Genomic DNA, 15963 nt, shown 5'->3' with positions numbered 1-15963 from the left:
TTTTTAGAAAAAGAAATGTCAAGCAGTTTTAGCATTGCTGATCTAACAGTAGCTCAGATCATGAAAAATTCTCTGTTTGGATTATAATGGTTTGTTTTCACAACTTAAAACATGTTGCATGTGCATGTAGCAATAGTGTCACTTCTTCCTTGATATTTTTTGCCTGTAGCAAAGCTTTGACATCTAAGCATAGCCATCAGGGACTCTGGTGCAATGTAAATATCTTTCAGCTTCTGGGAGTGCTGTTTCTAGGAAAGTGGTTTTGAGGATGGGGTTTTGGTACTTTTAGTCAGGAATTCCAGGTGGTTAGTATTTTAAAGCTATTTTGTTTTAACGATTATATGTAAAATTTAGGAGATAAGTGCCTGGAAGTTTGTCCATGTGCAGCTTGGTATCATCACTAGTGTTTGTGGTGTGTAAACTGCACATTTGCTCTAAGTTCTCTGAAAGAGGAAGTGAATATCAGTATTACATAGTTGGAGTAATGGAATATTTGAGAAGAAATAAGTAAGCATTCTTTAACAATTGTAACTTAAAATGTGGAGTACACAAATGGTACTTAAAGTGAAATGGCTGTTAAAGAGGAATTTTTATAGTCTTTTCAATTACATTTAGAATCCTTTTGAGGGTTAACACTAATATTATTAATCCTGAATATAAACAGTGACAGGTTTTACATTAAGATGTGGGAATGATCTTTTCCCATGACCTATGTGGGTTTTTTGGAGTAGTGACAAGATATTAACACTACTGTAAGGTTTTCATTTTTTCAGACAAAAATGCTATCTTGTTGAGGAAAAACTATCAGAGAAAAAGATTGCTTTTCAGTGTCTTGGTGGTAAATTTAACGGTGAAAATTTTTCCCTCGTAACTTGGGGAATACTTACATCTTTCTAAAGTTTAGATTTAACTGAATTGAGGTTCTGTTTTAACGAATTAAGAAGATTCTTAAATAGCGGTATTAACAAGTGGTATAGCAAGAATACATATATGCCTTTATTATAGATATAATTGCAAATATGAAAGTCCTAATTTGCAATACAATGCTCATTTCTCTGTGCTTTTTGTAAAAATCTTAGTGAATGGGTGACCAAGTGTTTGTTTAGGTATATACCTCTTTTTAGTGTTGCCCTAAATTGGCTGTGCGTGGTTCAGTAACCCCTCAATTATCCACAGCTGGCTGATTGAACAGTCTGAGTCAGAACCAGACATTAGCTATAAAGACACCTAAACAAGGAAGAGATTCTCCCTCAACAAAACAGAACTGAACCAAACACACTCGAAAGACCTAGCCTGCACCCCAATTTGATTAAACAGTTAAGCTCCTGTATTTATTAATAGTAGGGCTTTTAAAAAGTCCTAAGTCAGAACTGCTTTATTTTTACATTGGTGACCATTCTAACAGAACGTATTTGGGTTGAATGAAAGCATGTATATGAAAGGGCCTGGCAGGGTATTTAGTAAATGTTATTTGAGTCTGAAGCGTAGTTATTAATTTTTTTAACCCTATAACTAATTGAAAGATGGGTGAATGCTGATAGAGGAAGGATCATTGACAGATATGAAAGTTAAGAATGATGAACAAGAGAATTATGAAAGTATATTAATATGGCCCCATTTAGTACCAGGGCCTGATGCCTCAGAATCTTTAAGGCCATCTAATCATAGTGCTGTAGCTGACTTGACTCACCAAGTAAAAGTTAAATTTCTTATAAAAAGGAAAAGTGCAAAACAGTTTAGATTTTTTTTTTTTTTTTTTGGAAACAGAGTCTCGCTCTTGTTGCCCAGGCTGGAGTGCAGTGGCGCGATCTCTGCTTGCTGCAACCTCCGCCTCCCGGGTTCAAGCAACTCTCCTGCCTCAGCCTCCCGAGTGGCTGGAATTAACAGGCACTCGCCAACATGCCTGGCTAATTTTTGTATTTTTAGTACAGAGGGGGTTTCACCATGTTGGCCAGGCTGGTCTCAAACTCCTGACCTTGTGATCCTCCTGCCTTGGCCTCCCAAAGTGCTGAGATTACAGGTGTGAGCCACCGTGCCCGGCCAACATTTTAGATTTTTAAAACCAGAAAATAACCTGATTTTAGTGCTTATGGAGGTAATTTACTGAAGAGTTAGTCAATATTCTTGTAAGACTGAATAAATTGTAGAATTGGTAAGTGTGGAAAGTAAAAGTGGACATATACCAACGGTATCCAAAATTTAGAATTATTTTATGGCAAACAACACAACAAATATTTCATTAGCTATCAATGTGCCTTCACTGACTCCAGTAACCAGTAAAATTTGTATAGATCTTCTAACTTCTGTTAGTACTTTTGCTTTGTATTTGTTAACTTACTTTTTTCCTTAAAATGACCCTGTGAAGTATTTCAAGACAAAACCAGAGCATTTCACTGAATTTTTGCGTTGAAAGTGTAGTTGCAGGATTTAACTCTAATGAAAATAGCATCTTTTCTTAGAATCAAATAATTTGAGGTATATAAATGTGAATGATGTCAAAGGGATGGGTGTCTAAAGATTTTTCTAACTACACTCTCCTCCAGTATTGTTACTGCACAATTTTAGGTTAAATTCATATTCAGAGTTTTTATCGTATTACTAATTATTTGTCTCTGCTGAGGGAATAATTTACTATGATTTTATTTTCTTGTGTAACCTTTTGTTTTTCATGTCTCATTTTTTTCATTTGCTTAGTTTTCTCTGGCAGAGTCTTTCTGTACCCTCCAGTAGCTCCATAAGATGCTTCTCAGTACAATTTTCCACATGGGCAAATCTGTCAGATAAACTTACCTGTTCCATTTGTTCCTGTAGACATCCCTTCTGGGGCCAGGTGCGGTGGCTCACGCCTGTAATCCCAGCACTTTGGGAGGCTGAAGCTGGCGGATCGCCTGAGCTCAGGAGTTCAACACCAGCCTGGGCAACACGGTGAAACCCCATCTCTATTAAAAATACAAAAAATTAGCTGGGTGTGGCGGCGTGCGCCTGTAGTCTCAGCTACCTGGGAAGCTGAGGCATCGCTTGAACCCGGGAGGCGGAGGTTGCAGTGAGCTGAGATGGCGTCATTGCACTCCAGCCTGGGCGACAGAGCAAGACTCTCGCTCAAAAAAAGAACAAAAAAAACAAAACAACAACAACCAAAAAAAAAACAAGACATCCCTTCTGTAGCTGTCCTTACTGCTTTAGCCTGGGTTGTTTCCTCTTTAGGCCTGCTGCATAGCTATTACCTTGGGACTTTCCTTAGCTGACATTCTGGGAATTTCTTTAACTTTTGTTGAATTTTATTTTTCCGGATCTCATGCCTGCCTTTTGGTTTCTTCCTTCATTTTGGATTTCATTTTTACCCTTTTACTTGACTGGCAGTTGAGAGATTTCTGCATTGGAAATAATTTTCCCTCAAAAGTTTGAAGGTGGTGTTCCATTATTGCCTGGTTCCCAAAGTAGATGTTAAGACGTCTCGTCTCCAAAAAGTTGTCTATTCTACTATCTGGGGAATTTCAATCCTTTCACTGAATTTTATAATTTATATATTTTTTTCTTTGGTTTTTTTCTTCACATCTCACTCTTCCTTCTTAACTTTCACTGAATTTTACTTTATTTTTTTTTTTGAGATGAAGTCTCGCTCTGTTGCCTAGGCTGGAGTGCAATGGCATGATCTTCTCACTGCAGCCTCCGCCTCCTGGGTTCAAGCAATTCTCCTGCCTCAGCCTCCCAAGTAGCTGGGATTACAGGTGTGCGCCACCATACCCAGCTAGTTTTTTGTATTTTTAGTAGAGATGGGGTTCCTCCATGTTGGCCAGGCTGGTCTTGAACTCCTGTCCTCAGGTGGTCTGTCTGCCTCGGCCTCCCAAAGTGCTGGGATTATAGGCGTGAGCCACCGTGGCTGGCCTTGACTGAATTTTAAAGTTTTAGCTTTTGTTTTTTTGAGACGGTCTGGCACTGTCGCCCAGGCTGGAGTGCAATGGCGCAGTTTCAGCTCACTGCAACCTCTGCTTCCCAGGTTCGCGTGATTCTCCTGCCTCAGCCTCCCGAGTAGCTGGGACTGCAGGCGCACTCCACCACACCCAGCTAATTTTTTGTATTTTTGAGTAGAGATAGGGTTTCACTATGTTGGCCAGGCTGGTGTCCAACTACTGACCTCATGATCCACCCGCCTTGGCCTCCCAAAGTGCTGGGATTACAGGTGGGAGCCACTGCGCCTGGAAAAGTTTAAGCTTTTAATAAGAATTTTTAAGAGCTCCTGTCCTTTGTTTCAGTATTATAGTATTTTGTTCCTTTTTCATGGGTGCAACATTTTCTGTTTCCTCTTCAAGGGTATTAATTACAGCTTATTTGAGGTGTTCTTCTGTTCTTCATATTATTTTTAGTTCTTCTTAATTATTTCTGTTTGTTTTGGTTGCTTTCTTTTAGTTGGAGGTTTTGTTCAGATCTTTGTGGTCATGAGCAAGGTTAATGACTAATGGACTGCTGTGTTTTTAATCTTCATTTCTTTTCTCTGGGTAGTGGGTAAGAAGGCTTTCAGTTTCTTCAGATAGATGTCCTTCAATTTTCCTGTCTCTGTGTGGGTGGAATGATGGAGAGAGGAGGGGTGTCTTAGTCACTCGGGCTGCTATAATAAAATACCATAGAATGGGTGACTTAACAGAAATTAATTTTTTTATAATTCTGGCGGCTGGAAGCCTGAGGTCAGCATGTCATCATGGCCAGGTTCTGGTTAGGGCTTTTTTCCTGGTCTGTAGATGACTGCCTTCTTCCTGTGTGCTCACATGACTTTTCCTATAATGGAAAGAAAAATCTCTTCCTTTTCTCTTTATAAAGCTACAAATTTTATTGTATTGGGACTGTGCCCTTTGACCTCATTTAATCTTAGTTACCTCTGAAAAGCCTTATTTTCAGATACAGTCACATCGGGCATTAAGGCTTCAACATATGGATTTTGGGGAGGCATGATTCAGTCCATAGCGAAGGGCTTGGCAGAGGTAATGAGTTTGTATGACAGGGTTCTAGTGCTTCATGGGGGAAGACAGCTACAAGTCTTGTCGTTCATTTCATAAGTTTTTACCTAGCCTCCCTGTTTTCACACCAGCATTTCAGTTCTCTTTTCTGTGAGGGATACCCCTCATCTTGGAGCCACTCTGATTCAGTTTTGCTGAGGACCATACCTCTTGTTCCCTTAGGAGTGTGTGTTTGTGGGTATTCTGCCCTATTTCCTAGCGCCCTCTGATTTCTGAGCTTTTCTGGGGGTATTGCAGGGTAAAGAGGATTGTTTGTCATTATCTCTCCCATTATGCTAAGGCATTTACCATTCTACCATCAGCTTTTGTCTTTATACGTTGTATTTCAGGTAATAGTTACAGTGTCTCCTAGTTATGTCAGAGGTGGAGTGTGTGTTTGTCTCTTTTTTCCTACTGTTTGGGTATTTTTTTTTTTTTTTGAGAAGGACTCTCACTATTTCACCCAGGCTGGAGTGCAGTGGCACAATCTTGCTCATTGCAACCTCTGCCTCCCAAGTTCAAGCGATTCTCCTGCCTCAGCCTCCCAAGTAGCTGGGACTACAGGTGCCCACCAACATGCCCAGCTAATTTTTGTATTTTTGTGGAGATGGGGTTTCACTGTATTGGCCAGGCTGGTCTCGAACTCCTAACCTCAGGTGATCTGCCTGCCTCGGCCTCCCAAAGTGCTAGGATTGCAGGCGTGAGCCACCGCGCTCGGCCTGTTTGGGTATATTTTTAAGAGACAGGAGTCTTGCTCTGTTGCCCAGGTTGGAATGCAGTGACACAATCATAGCTCAATGTAACCTTGAACTCCTGAGCTCAAAGGATCCTCCTGCTTCACCCTCCCCAGTAGCTAGGACTACAGGTGTGCAACCACGCCCCGATACACTTACTCTTTTTGAGCTGATATACATCTGTTATAAAGGGATGATATTTTCACAGGGTGATTGTTAGAATTATGTGAACATGGTATGTTGTAGAACCTGGCATATTGTTAGGCATTCATGAGGGATGCTAGTTCCTGACCTTTCATACCTAACACATTGGAGACATGTAGTTTCACTGAATTCACAAGTAAGTATAATTTGTCTGATTTTCCCACGGTGTCCTGGTTTCTGAGACCACCTGATATGTTAGAATGAACAATACTAACTTTTTGAAAGAAGTTTGTATTTCAGAAGTTTTAAGTTGATTATAATAAATCTCATTAATTTTTCACCAATCTCAAGTGAATTAAACTTTCAAGTAATGGATAAACTACCTAAAATAGGATATTGAAAAATAATGATAAACTGAAAACTTCAAAACATTTTCATTTTTGAGTATACATTAAACTTTATGTTGTATATTTTATTTTTTCTTGAATTACAGATTGAAAAGTTTAACTTTTTAATCACAAGATTTTTAATTAATACAAAAGAAACCAGTGTACATTGAATTCTGGGTGTACCCATTATGCTACTTCAACAGTTTTTTTCACCTCCCCTCCTCCACTTATTTATTTATTTTTGGCTCTAGCATTTTAAAGCATATTCCAGACATAAATAATTTCACTAAGAAACAATTAGAGCTGACTTTTTTTCCCCATTACATAACTAATAGTGCTTATAAAGTTTAAATTGTGGCCGGGCGCGGTGGCTCATGCCTGTAAACCCAGCACTTTGGGAGGCCGAGGTGGGTGGATCACCTGGGGTCAGGAGTTCGAGACTAGCCTGGCCAACATGGTGAAACCCCGTCTCTACCAAAAATACAAAAATTAGCTGTGTCGGGCGCCTGTTATCCCAGCTACTTGGGAGGCTGAGGCAGGAGAATTGCTTGAACCTGGGAGGTGGAGGTTGCAGTGAGCCAAGATGGCGCCATTGTACTCGACCCTGGGCGACAGGCAACAAGAGCGAAACTCTGTCTCAAAAAAAAAAAAAAAAAAAAAAAGTTTTAATTGTGTGTGTATGTAAATGTATAAATATAAGTGAGATTCTTCCTCTACCCCAAACTATCATTAATTGATGTATCTCCAATATCTTAACCCCCATACTATCATTAATTTGGTATATTGCCAGTCTAGATTTGCTTTTATATTTTCCGGATTAGCTCTTGTTAAAAAGTTATTTTTAGAAATTGTGATAAAATACATGTACCTTGACTTTTTAATATGACTGACTTTTTGAAGATACCAGTCCAGCATACCTGTTAATCATGCAGATTTTCCTGTATTCATAATTTTTAAATAATTGTCTTATTGTGGTGATATTTACTTTGTATTTCTTGTAAATTGGAAGTTAACTATAAAGACTTGATTAAATTCAAGTTAAACAATTTTGGTGAGAGTGTTTCCTAGGTACTCATATTACATCTGGATCAGGAGGCATACAGTCTTTAGATTGTCCCATTATTAATGATGCTAAATTTGATTACTTGATTGAGGTGACCATGAGGTCTCTCCATTGTAATGGTTGTCTTTTTTTGTTTGTTTTTTTTTTGTGACAGAGTCTTGCTCAGGCTAGAGTGCAGTGGCTCAATCTCGGCTCACTGCAGCCTCTGCCTCCCAGGTTCCAGTGATTCTCCTGCCTCAGCCTCTTGGGTAGCTGGGATTACGGGCGCATGCCACCATGCCCAGCTAATTTTTGTATTTTTAGTAGAGACAGGGTTTCACCATGTTGACCAGGCTAGTCTTGAACTCCTGACCTCAGGTGATCCGCCTGCCTCGGCCTCACGATTACAGGCATGAGCCGCCACGCCTGGCCTGTAATGGTTCATTTTTATATTTGCATTTAGCTTGTAATCTGTGGGGTGATGCTTTGTGAATATCCAATTCCCTGTCTTTTACTTAATAACATTTTCTTTTTTGTTTTTTTCTGAGATGAAGTCTCACTTTGTCGCCAAGGCTGGAGTGCAGTGATGTGATCTTGGTTCACTGTAACCTCCACCTCCCAGGTTCAAGCGATTCTCCTGCCTCAGCATCCCAAGTAGCTGGGATTACAGGTGCCTGCCGCCATGCCCGCCTAACTTTTGTATTTAATGTTTTTTTTTTTTTTGAGATGGAATCTTGCTTTTGTCGTCCATGGTAGAGTGCAATGGTGCGGTGTCGATTCACTGCAGCCTCCGCCTCCCAGGTTCAAGCGATTCTCCTGCCTCGGCCTCCTGAGTACCTGGGATTACAGACGCCTGCCACTATGTTGGGCTAATTTTTTGTATTTTTAGTAGAGATGGGGTTTCACCATGTTTTCCAGGCTGGTTTCAAGCTCCTGACCTCATGATCTACCTGCCTTGGCCTCCCAAAGCTCTGGGATTACGGGCGTGAGCCACCGCACCCAGCAACTTTTGTATTTTTAATAGAGACAGGGTTTTACCATGTTGGCCAGACTGGTCTCCAACTCCTGACCTCAAGTGATCTGCCCGCCTTGACCTCCCAAAGTGCTGGGATTACAGGCGTGAACCACTAGGCCTAGCCTTAATGGTATGATGTTGTTAATTATCCCAGCCTAACCATTTCACTGGGGGTTAAAGAATGATGCCAAATGATTTCTAAATATAAAATGAATTATTTTGGGGGGTGGGAAATTCAGTATAAATTGCTCCTCCTATGTCTAGTTTAAAATTTGGCAATCTATTTTGATTTCAGATACCAGAGTAAATACTGTAAGTTTATTGTTACCTGTATGGTCAGAATCTTGTGGTAAACACTTTTATTGAATTCTTAATTCACCATAGTTTGAATTTTGGAAGGCCACTTGCACAGTGCTTGTAGATAAAGATTGATTGTAGTAGTGCAATTACAGTTGGTAATCTATTACAATATTGGTAACATGGCCAAAAATAAAAAAGACCTGCCAATTTTTAAATATAGCAAATATATATTAATGATACTGTGTATAATTTAAAATTATAATCTCTATTCCATAATGTCCTCTCTTGGCTAATGTAAATTAACTGTATACCCATATGAATTCCCATTAAACTAGATTTTTTTTTTTTGAGACAGAGTCTCACTCTGTCACCCAGGCTGGAGTGCATTGACTCGATCTTGGCTCATTGCGACCTCTGCCTCCCAGGTTCAAGTGATTCTCATGCCTCAGCCACCCAAGTAGCTGGAATTACAGTTGTGTGCCACCACGCCCAGCTGATTTTTGTATTTTTAGTAGAGACAGGGTTTCACCATGTTGACCAGACTGGTCTTGAATGCCCGACCTCAAGTGATCCACCTGCCTTGGCTTCCCAAAGTGCTGGGATTATAGGCTTGAGCAACCGTGTCTGGCCTTGAACTAGATTTTATAAAGTCCTTCAGAGCAGGTATTGTTTTAGTGATCATTTATGACCTTTCCCTTACTCTCAGTGATTAATCTGAAGAAAAAATATATAATACCTTTTCATTAAGAAATTAATTTTATCAACCATCTTTGCATTGCATATTTAAGTAGCTACTTTTGTTAGCTTTTTTTTAATAGAAGAGTATATATTTCCTGTAGATATTTAACTCAGAGCCACTTTCACTGGTTTGTCATTGGAGCAATATATGGAAAGCAGATGTCCTGGGATAATATTCTGGTTGAATTACTGATGAATTTTATATCCTAAAGGAGTAAATATTCACTATTACTCACTTTTCTCATTTGATAATAATGAAAGTACCAAAATTTGTAAATTTTGTCAAGCACTTCTTTCTTTTTTTAAATTATAGATGACTGGCATCTATATCAAGCACTTTTGAGATAAGTCATAAGCTTATGCAGTGAGTACTTAGGTGCACCATGAGCTGGGATATGAGCTCTTTGAGGACAGAAACAATAATAATCATAGCTAAGATTTATAGACCTGTACTCAGCACTTTACATATACTGTGGTTTTATATAATTTTCACAAGTCCTTTAAAGTTTAATTAGATATTAGCCTTTCATAAATACCATATGGAAGTTAAGAAAATTTAAATATAAAGTAGATAGTCTGATTTCAGAGCCCCAGTTCTCAAATACCTTGCAAACTTTGTTAAATTTGTTTTTAAATCGCCTTCATCCAGAATCATACTTTGCGTTGTGAGACTATCAAATGAATGAACTGGGTTTTGGAGAAAGAGTAGAATTTAGGTAAATGGAGATGATGGAGACAGGCTTGTTTGGGGTAGGGGGGTGGGATGGTGTAAATAAGATTGTAGAGGCAGGAGGGTGTGTGGCATGTTCGGTGGTGCGTGAAGAGAACCACTGGCTGAGATTGATGCTTTTGTACAAAGTTGGAAGTTAAGATGGCATGGCAGTTGAAAGTCGGCCACAATGTGCCTTCCTTTTGCCAGGATGACTTTTTTTTTTTTTTTTTTTTTGAGATGAGTCTTGTTCTGTTGCCCAGGCTGGAGTGCAGTGGCATGATCTTGGCTCACTGCAAGCTCCGCCTCCCGGGTTCATGCCATTCTCCTGCCTCAGCCTCCCGAGTAGCTGGGACTACAGGCGCCTGCCACCACGCCCGGCTCATTTTTTTGTATTTTTAGTAGAGACTGGGTTTCATGGTGTTAGCCAGGATGGTCTCGATCTCCTGACCTCGTGATCCACCCGCCTCGGCTTTCCAAAGTGCTGGGATTACAGGCGTGAGCCACTGCGCCCGGCCAAGTTCAGACTATTTTGTGGGCAACAGCAAGACACGGTTTTTTAGGAGGGTGATAATATATTCAAATTGGTATTTTAGCAATAATAACTTTGGCATTGTGTAGGGTGGATTGGCTGAGAGAAGAATTGGAGACAGATATTGAAGACTACTGTATTAGTGAAATGAAGTGGTTTTACTGATAAAATGATTGGTATACTTGGACATGGCAAGGAAAACCTAGAGAGAAATATATGATAAAGCATCTTGATTATTGAATATGTAGCAAGAAAGAAGGATTCATAGATATTTTCATGGCTTCAGATGAAGAGAATAAGCATATCACTGAAGAATTGAGAGTTGGCCCGCAGAACTGAGTTTGAAATGTAGGCAGGTACCTTATATTAGAGTTTTGTTATCAGATAGAACTCAAAATTAGTGGTGAGTCAGTAGTAAGGGTTAAAAATAACTGCTCGACATAGAAAGGATTCTGTTTTGTGTGTGTGTGTATGTGTATGTGTATGTGTGTCTGCCTCCGTGTGTGGAGGGGACCCTTTTAGAACTGTCCTTACAGTGGCAGATAGCAGTAGTTTTTTTTTTTTTGTTTTTTGTTTTTGAGACAGAGTCTTACTCTGTCACCCAGGCTGGAGTCCAGTGGCATAATCTCGGCTCACTGCAACCTCCGCCTCCTGGATTCAAGCGATTCTCCTGCCTCAGTCTCCCAATTAGCTGGAATTACAGGTGCCACCACTACGCCTGGCTAATTTTTGAATTTTTAGTAGAGCTGGGGTTTCACCATAATGGCCAGGCTGGTCTCAAACTCCTGACCTCAGGTGATCCACCCACCTTGGCCTCCCAAAGTGCTGGGATTACAAGCGTGAGCCACCGTTCCTCACCAATAGTTACTTTTTTTTTATGAGGAGCAAATAATCTAGAATCCTTCTTAGTTCCTAGGTAAGCAATTAACTGTTCAGTCTTCCAGCCCCACCCCCTAATTTTCCTTATTTGTCTTCTGCCACTAAGTTTCAGCATTTGGTTTGGTTTTGGGCCCTTTGTACTCTTCTTTCTGGCTTTTGCTAATTGCCCTGGTAGTTTTCTAGTGTCCATTGTTAGCACTCCTCAAATTTTAACTTAGTCCATTTTTAAATCTATATAAATTGCCTCCTTGACATTTAATATGTCCTTAGATATTTTTTAAAACTGTAAAATTAATGTGTTCACAACTTTCAGTCTTCTTTATCCAGATTTGTCTTGCTATGTATGTTCCTTGTTTCAGTACTATATACCTAGTGGCTCCATCTTGAAAACTGGATTTGTACCCACTGCTCTCATTTAACTTGTAGCCAGATCTTGTTACCACTCACTGTCTTTCATATCTTTCCACTTTTGCTCTGTCTTTTCTACTAGTTTTAGTTCAAATTACCATTATTTCTTGCCAGGATTATTGCACAGTTGCCTCCTTAGTGGGCTCCCTGTTTCAGATCCATGCGCTTTCACTTCATTCTTCATGCTATATAGTCAGAGTGATAACCAGATACCTAATGCATATAGTCTACAGACATACCACCCTGAACCCTGTATCTCGTCTAAATGCATGTCTAATCATCTCACTTTTCTGTTTATGGGATGAAGTTCAGATTCCTTGAAACGTCTTCCAAAGCTCTGGATGATCATATTCTTGTTTTGTTCTTCAGGTTCTCCTCAGTGCTCCTTGCCGCCTAGAACTTTCTCTACCCATTTTCTTTCCATCCCCAGCTCCACACTTTTACTACACCTAGTTAATGTCTGCTCATCTCTCTAGGTCTCAACCTGAGAGGGAGGCCTGTGCTCCTCTATGACTAGGTTAGGTTCCCTTCACTTTGTTCTTCTCTTATCCTGACTTTCTTTACTTCATTTTCATGTTTGTTTTTTGTTGTTTTTGAGATGGAGTCTCGCTCTGTTGCTCAGGCTGGAGTGTAGTGGCGCAATCTTGGCTCGCTGTAAACTCTGCCTCCTGGGTTCAAGTGATTCTCCTGCCTCAGCCTCCCGAGTAGCTGGGATTACAGGCGCCTGCCATCATGCCTGGCTAATTTTTGTATTTTTAGTAGAGATGGAGTTCCACCATGTTGGCCTGGTTGGTCTCAAACTCCTGACCTCAAGTGATCTGCCCACCTCGGCCTCCCAAAGTGCTATACAGGCTTGAGCCACTGTGCCCAGCCTTCTTTCCTTCATTTTAGTAACTCGTTTGTCATCTTTGCTAGACCGTAAGTTCTGTGATAGCTGAGTCTGTGATTATCTTCTTTTGGATCAGACCTTCAACTTCTGGATACATATTTGGGAACTGAATGAGTTGCAGTATATTTCAGCCCTTTTTGCCTGCTCAGAAGAGATGCCTGATTATCATTTAGAAAAACAATTGGCTGGTATTTCAAACTGAAAACAGCAGAAGGGTGATAATGGGATAAGAAGTTGACCAGCGGCTCATAGACAACAGGCAAATTGTCAAGTGGAAAGGAAATAAACTGTGGGTAAATACTAACCAAATTATATTTGACAAATTGAGTTATCAGAATTGCCATTTTGTATAACTGCACATAGTTGAAACTTAGCACTACATTGTATAAAAAAGATATTTTGCATATTAAATTTTTTTTTTTTTTTTTTTTTTTTTTTTACTATTTTTATTCTTTGGCACATAGTCTTGCTGTCACCCAGGCCAGAGTGCAGTGGCTTGATTATAGCCCACTGTAACGTCGAACTCCTGGGCTCATGCAGTCCCCTTGCCCCAGCCTCCTGAGTAGCTAGGACTACAGGTGAGCACCACCACACCTGGCTGATTTAAAAAAAGTTTTTCGTAGATATGGCCTCTTGCTGTGTTGCTCAGGCTGGTCTTGAACTCCTGCGTTCAGGCAATCCTCCTGTCTTAGCCTCTGAAAGTACTAGGATTACAAGTGTGAGCCACAGTGCCCAGCCTGTATTGTTAAAGCTGTGTTAACCAACAACAGTTCGGGAATGAATAGATAGAAGTAAAGGAGGGAATACTTTTTTCTTATTTTGGAATAGTGGCATTTTGAGTAATTGTTCTGTGTTCAGAAGTAACCATATTTAAGTACAGTGTAAATTTTTAGTAAAATTTTACCTGTTGTGCATATTTCCATATATATAGAATTATGAGTGAAAACATACATGTTGTGTAATATACAATGGAAAAACCATAGGACTGAGAATCAGGAGCCCTTAGGAGCAAATTCTTGCCCTACCACCCATTTGTGATCTGAAGGAAAGGAGTAAAACCTGTGCGAGGGTAAGGGTCTTCATCTGTAAGATAAGAAGTTTGAACCAAATACTGAAGTTCTTTGTGAGTTCGTTTGACATTTTATAATTGTATGATTTTTTTGTAATCATAATAAAAATTGCCTAAATAAATTTTCTAATTATAATAATATATGTTCGTTGTAAAAATAATTCAAATTTTAGGAAGAAAAGCATCTGAAATACTATTGTTTTAATGATTACATTTTCACTTAGTGTATTTTCACTTAGTATATACATGTATATAATTTTTTATGCATGTGCTTTTTTATATGTGTACAAATCTTATATATACATAAATGATTTATTTTTGAGATGGAGTTTCGCTCTGTCATCCAGGCTGGAGTGCAGTGGCGCAGTCTCGGCTCACTGCAACCTCCACTCCAGGTTCAAGCGATTTTCCTGCCTCTGCCTCCCGAGTAGCTGGGATTATAGACACGTGCCATCATGACTGGCTAATTTTTGTATATTTGTAGAGACAGGTTTCACCATGTTGGCCAGGCTGGTCTTAAACTCCTGACCTCAGGTGATCCACCTTCCTCAGCCTCCCAAAGTGCTGAGATTACAGGCGTGAGCCACTGTGCCTGGCCACATATATGATTTTTTAATGCACACAACATTGTTTATGTGTTCTGCAACCTGCTTTTTTCATTTAGCAGTATATTAGAAATACTGTTCCACGTCAATACATGTAGAACTATATTATCAATTTTAATTGCTTACCTAGTATTCATGTTTGCATTATATGTATAAACCATAATATATTTAACTGATACTATATTGTGGGACATTAGATTCTTTTTTCTGTTGTAAATGATGCTAAAATAAAACTTCATGTGTAGGCATTTATTCACTTAAAACTTAGGATAAAGTTCTAAAAGTTGAATTATAGGGGGTAAGGGGAAAGTTAAAGATACATATACTTTAAATTTTGATAAATAATGCTTTCCTGAAAGATGAACAATTTGCTTTATCACTTGGATTATATATGAGACTGTCCATTTTTTACATTCTTTCCAATGCTAAGTTTTCTCAGATTTCAAAATCTTCCACGTTTTGATTGTTGAAGATTTTATTATTTGCATTTATTAATGATTAAGATTAAACATTTTTTCACATTTCACTTATATGTTCATGTGCTTTGCCAAGTCTAAGGGCCTTATCCTTTTCTTTTTTTAAAAATTGATTCGTGAAACTTCATATATTAGAATATTAGCCCTTTACTGTTGGAATTTTTTTCTCTCTAAACTATCATTAGTTCATAAACATTATTTAAGGGGGTGTGCTTGGTCTTTCATACGGAAGTTTTATGTTTTTGTGTATTCAAATTGATCAGTAATTTAATTTTTTGGCTTTTATTTCTCTGTCTTCCTTTTTTTTTTTTTTTTTTTTTTTGAGACGGAGTCTCACTCTGTTGCCCAGGCTGATGTGCAGTGGCGTGATCTCAGCTCACTGCCAGCTCCACCTCCCGGGTTCACGCCATTCTCCTACCTCAGCCTCCCGAGTAGCTGGGACTACAGGCGCCCGCCACCATGCCCGGCTAATTTTTTGTATTTTTAGTAGAGACGGGGTTTCACCATGTTAGCCAGGATGGTCTCGATCTCCTGACCTCATGATCCGCCCACCTTGGCCTCCCAAAGTGCTGGGATTACAGGTGTGAGCCACCACACCTGGCCTCTCTTTTCCTTTTTTTTAAAAAATAGAGACACAGTCTTGCTGTGTTGCCCAGGCTGATCTCAAATTCCTGGCCTCAAGCAGTCCTCATGCCTTGGCCTCCTCCCTGTGTTGGAGTTATAGGTGTGAGCCACCTCGCCTGGCTGTTCTGGCTTTTATTACTTAGAAAAGTTATTTCTACCTTTAGTTCATAACAATATTTTCTTAAATAGCCTATTATTATTTTATATGACATTATTGATTAAAATCTTTGCTCTGTTTAGAATTTATTTAGACACAAAATTAGGAATCCAAATTAATTTTGTTCCAGTAATTAGTTGTTTTAACATCATTTATTGAATAGTCCTTCCTTTCCACAAAGATGTAGGATGCTAATGTTTATCATACTAAAATCACATGTGTAGTTGGGTCTGTTTTTAGATTTGCACTTTTTTACATTTAC

The 15963-nt window shown here is 39.3% G+C and overlaps 1 protein-coding gene across 1 annotated transcript in view; it reads left to right on the top strand.

Annotated features, from left to right (window-relative positions):
- Positions 1-15963, top strand: part of RSBN1L (round spermatid basic protein 1 like) — a 93491-nt gene that overhangs the window by 1647 nt on the left and 75881 nt on the right. The window lies entirely within an intron of this gene.

Source organism: Pongo pygmaeus, chromosome 6 (assembly GCF_028885625.2).
Source record: "Pongo pygmaeus isolate AG05252 chromosome 6, NHGRI_mPonPyg2-v2.0_pri, whole genome shotgun sequence".
NCBI classification, from domain to species: Eukaryota; Metazoa; Chordata; class Mammalia; order Primates; family Hominidae; genus Pongo; species Pongo pygmaeus.
Note: the sequence above shows the minus strand (reverse complement) of the source record. Positions and strands in the feature narration are given on the sequence as shown.